Genomic DNA, 5,475 nt, shown 5'->3' with positions numbered 1-5,475 from the left:
CAACACATCTCTCATTCACCATCCACTGGGTAAATGGAGAGAACTCCAAGCACCAACAAAGGTCTAAATAGTCAAAGCTATGGTTTTTCCAGTAGTCATGTACGGATGTGAGAGTTGGACCATAAAGAAGGCTGAGCGCAAAAGAATCAACGCTTTTGAAATGTGGTATTGGAGAAGACTCTTGAGCATTCCTTGGATTGCAAGATCAAACAAGTCCATCCTAAAGGAAATCAAGCCTGAATATTCATTGGAAGGACTGATGCTGAAGCTGAAGCTCTAATACTTTGGCCACCTGATGTGAAGAGCTGACTCATTAGAAAAGAGTCAGCTGGAAAAGATTGAAGGCAGGTGGAGAAGGGGGCAACAGAGGATGAGATGGTTGGATGGCATCACCAACTCAATGGACATGAGTTTGAGCAAGCTCTGGGAGTTGGTGAAGGACAGGGAAGTCTGGTGTGCTGCAGTCCATGGGGTCCCAAAGAGTTGGACACAACTTGGCTACTGAACAACAACCAAGCACCAAGACAAGTGTGGAGCCACAATATGAAAGGGCTTGTGTCCCTGAATGACTGCAGAGAGTAGAATTTCCACAACTCCAAGTGACCTGGGTTGTGCTGTGATATGAAGGATAAACATTGTGTTTTGCCCCTGAGATTTGGGAGTTGTTTCTTTCATCAGTTATCCCACTGTTACTGATACAGTGCCCTAGGGGGAAGTGTCATACAGAATGCCTCGGGAACTCCTGGGCCTCCTGGGGAACCCCTGAGCTCTCAGCTAGGGGATGGACTGGATTCTGACCCAGCATTCATTAAGGAAGCTGTGGGCTCTCTACCAGGGCCTGTGGAGTGTGGAGCTGGGGCGTTTAGATCTGCTTCCACATATGTTAAATTAAACACAGTTAAATGGATTTTGTGATGCCTCTTGAGGAGGGTAGAAAGAACTTTAGGCAAGAATAATTGTTCCAAATCCAGGAATTCACATCTTAATGGTACAGGATAGACTTTACTCCTTCAGGGATAGCTAAAGACCATGAACTGCTCTTGGAAAGTGGTTCTACTTCCAAGAGGCACTTTTCTTGCTCACTATGTAACAGGTGAGAGTAGGACTGAAGATGCTTCTAGCAGGCAAGTATCCTTGAACTTGAAGCTTCACTAGCAACTTCCATCCTGCCCCTCAGGGATCTGGGCCAGAGAGCTTGTACATGAGCATGTATCAGTGCATATCTGCTGCAGAGGGCAAGGGGAAACAGTTCAGTCCCACATCATTTGGAGCAAATGTATTCCAGGCATCATCCTATTTTCTGGATATTTATACCATCTATACCTTCCGAAAGGGTTGGATTATGAGATTCAGAAACCAGCTCTCTACTTCTCACAGAAGGGAGATTGTGGGAGCCCTGCAGATGGATGGAGGCTGGAGAAAAATGTATAAGAATCAAGGCAGCTCCTGAGGGTAGGAAGCAGAATAAGGTGGCGCTGGGATGGACCCCATATTTTTGCAATTTCTTTGTCTATCCATTCAAGATTTAAATTTCAGGGAGAGAAGCCATTACACAAAACACGAGACATGACAAGACATTCTCAAAGAGGTGCACAGGCTTCCAGGACCCCCAGAGTTTCCCATGGGAATGTTCAGTTTTTGCTGATACCACTGCTGAACAAGATAAGGTGATCTTTGTCATTCCTATGAGGAATGCCATTCCTATGTTATGCTCTCCAGGTGTGTCCCCCAACCCCCAAATGTTCTGAACACCGTGGTAGCAGACCAGTACAACATAACTGCAGTGAGCAATGACTCCTGGAGGCTCGGAGGTGAATTTTCTAGACCTAGCATCACTCAGCAGGTTCAAGCATGAAAAGTTGCCTGAGATGTATTCCTGGGGTGGGGATTGACTTAGTTCTATTTGCTTCTTCCTCCCCCTAAAATAGCTAACAGCCCAACCTTCAGGACATTTTAACTTACAGATTATGATAGTTTATTTGGCAAGGTACCTCTGTATTTCTTAAAACTAACAAGTAATCCCAAGGCAGTATTTGAGCCTTGATGTGGGAGTGATTTCTCCTGCCTATGCTGCGAAAAGGGGGTAGTTGCAGGGACTTGGGACACCAAATGTCTCTAAGAGGAAGCCCCATTGTAAGAGTATGGAGGAGGACAGCAATCTTTGAAGAGCAGCTTCAACCAAACTCTCTGAACAAAGATGCACTGGATTAGACCCTTGAAAACAAAACAAATTCTCAAGATCCTAATGATTTACCAGGACTTTCTGATGCTTCACTGGTCATCTGGGCTGTGGCATCAGGAGGCAGGCTCTACTCTGTAAACAGACTAATTTCTGCATGTAGGTCAGGGCAGATCTCTCAGAACAGAGAAAATCAAACCAGGGATCATCATGGAGAGAGAAAGAGAAGGTTTAAAAGGGCAATCTTGGTAATACTTTACTGCCTCTTTAAATGATCACTAGTGTGATAGCCAATAGCCTGTTTATCTCTTAAGGCACTTATAGACTGTTTCCAATGTGTGAGGCATTAGGAAGGATGGATGAAAACACAGAGAAAGTATGATCCCCATTCTCAAAGGAATTATAAACTAGGGGTAATGATAATAAGTAAAATTAAGAGGGGGCTACATAGTTTGCAAGGTGTTTGTGTGTGTGTGAATGTTATAGTGCTATTCATCACAGGTATTATCCATTCAGGATTTTTCCTGAGAGCATCAGGAAATCGAAGCTCAGGGAGGTTAAGCAACTTGACTAAATTCGCACAGCTTATCAGTGAAGAGATTAAATTTTTTTTTAGATTTTCTTTTATTTTATATAATACATGTATCTAATCTTTTTCAAATTCTTCTCCTGGCATCTGGTCCCATCACTTTATGGGAAATAGATGGGGAAACAGTGGAAACAGTGTCAGACTTTATTTTTTGGGGGCTCCAAAATCACTGCAGATGGTGCTGCAGCCATGAAATTAAAAGACGCTTACTCCTTGGAAGAAAAGTTATGACCAACCTAGAGAGCATATTCAAAAGCAGAGACATTACTCGGCCAACAAAGGTCCATCTAGTCAAGGCTATGGTTTTTCCAGTGGTCATGTATGGATGTGAGAGTTGGACTGTGAAGAAAGCCAAAGAATTGATGCTTTTGAACTGTGGTGTTAGAGAAGACTCTTGAGAGTCCCTTGGACTGCAAGGAGATCCAACCAGTCCATTCTGAAGGAGATCAGCCCTGGGATTTCTTTGGAAGGAATGATGCTAAAGCTGAAACTCCAGTACTTTGGCCACCTCATGTGAAGAGTTGACTCATTGGAAAAGACTCTGATGCTGGGAGGGATTGGGGGCAGGAGGAGAAGGGGACAACAGAGGATGAGATGGCTGGATGGCATCACTGACTCAATGGACGTGAGTCTGAGTGAACTCCGGGAGTTGGTGACGGACAGGGAGGCCTGGCGTGCTGCAAGTCATGGGGTCGCAAAGAGTCAGACATGACTGAGCAACTGAACTGAACTGAACTGAATCTTTTTCAAATTCTTCTCCCATTTGGGTTATTATAGAATATTGAGCAGAGTTCCCTGTGCTTGCTCCTTGTTGCTTATCTAATTTAAAAATATTTATTCTATTTATTTATTTGGCTGCATTGAGTCAGTTGTGACACATAGGATCTTCGATCTTCATGGCAGGATGTGGGGTCCTTAGTTGCTGTATGCAAACTCTTGGTTGCAGCATGCATGTAGGATCTAGTTCTCTGAACAGGGATTGACCCTGGGCCCCCTGCACTGGGAGTGCAGAATCTTAGACATTGGACACCAGGGAAGTCCTTGTTTGCTCTTATGAAGCTGTGTGTCATTTTGGGAAGGGCACTGTGGGCTAGGAGGCAAGGGACTTGGGATCTAATCTGGTCACAGCCTGGTCACTGGTCTTCTCTGGCTTCATTTCCCATCTATAAGCTCAGGAGGAGGGAGCAGGAGGAAGCAGCTGCTTGTCCCTTGAGTCAGCAGACTGCTGACATCTCCTCACCTCCCTTCGGCCGTCCTGATTCCACTTTGGACAGACACACCTGGAGCAGGGCAGGAAGAAACACACACACGGGTTCCCTTGGAACTACCATCTCTGTCAATCAGTTCTGAATGTACTGTAATGCTTGGAGCTCAAGTCTATGCTCTTTTTTTTAAAAAAAGTATTCATTTATTTATCTGGCTGCTTCGGGTCTTCGTTGCCACATGCAGGATCTTCGTCACGGTGTATGGGTTTCTGTTATTGTGGTGCAGGGTTAGTTGCCCTGTTGAATGTGGGATCTTAGTTCCCCAACCAAGGATCAAGCCCATGACCCCTGCATTGGAGGTGGATTCTTAACCACTGGACTACCAGGGAAGTCCAAAATATATGCTCTTAATAGCAATTTTCTTTGTAGTTGTTGCCCTGCTGCTGAGCCCAACAGTTTTCTTTCCTACAAATGGATGTCTTATGAAAAAAAAACACTTAATATAGCTCCAAAATCATGACTATGGCATTTACCTAACTCTGCAGGATCAGAGAAACAGAGGAAACAAAGCTGGACCTTGTCCATGGAGGCAGTGAAGTGCAGTGGGTGTGTGGGTCCTTTAACTTGACCTCCTTGAGCCTCTGTTTCCTCATTTGCACAAAGGGGACAATACCTTTACACTGTATTAAATAAGATGACATGTGCCAAGTGCCTGGCACATAGTAGGAGCTCAATAAATGTCAGTGCTCCTTCCCAGGGAGCAGGGAAATGGCTCTTCTCCCCAAACAGCCAACGAGTCCCTCTTTGCCTACAACTCTCTGGGTTTGTTTATCTTGTGTAGTAATTAGGCACCAGCAGCTGAGAGTATCCAAACCTACAGCCTTATCTTTTCCCCAGGCTGCTTCAGTTGATAGAGGGTTGGGTGGTAGATGACAGCTTGTTTATCCAGAGAGCCTGTAAAATATTCTGTTGAGCGAACACACAGAAAAGCTCGTTTGTCTTGTCTTTTGTCTCTACAACTGCACAGTTCAGAAGGGATGTTCTCCGATCTTACCAACTGCTTGCTCCTCTGAACGTTGTTCACAGACCCTCTCTGCCCACCCCTGGGAATGCTGGGGCTGTTCCACCCCCTCCCTCTCACCTTGCTAACCCTTGGCAAGAGGGCACCATAAAGCCTCCATTGACCACATCTGGTTTTGGCTGCTTCTCTGAGCTTCACACTGGACACCACACCTGGGTGTCCATGGACCTCACCCACTCAGCCCATTCAAGATGGAAGCCACCTCCCTTCCCACACTTGCTCCTTCTCTGGGTCTCTGGGTCTTGGCCACTGGGAGCACTAACCACCCACTCCTTGGGCCTGAAACCTGGGAGACCGTCCTGGACATCCTGCTTTTTCTCTGCTCCACATCCTAACACCTATCAGGCCCATGTTCTCTCTCAAATCTCTCTCCTGATTGTTCTCAATTCAGCCCCAGCCACCACAAGCTGGGGGAAGGCAC

Source organism: Bos javanicus, chromosome 13, assembly GCF_032452875.1.
Source record: "Bos javanicus breed banteng chromosome 13, ARS-OSU_banteng_1.0, whole genome shotgun sequence".
NCBI classification, from domain to species: Eukaryota; Metazoa; Chordata; class Mammalia; order Artiodactyla; family Bovidae; genus Bos; species Bos javanicus.
This window is presented reverse-complemented; position numbering follows the sequence as displayed.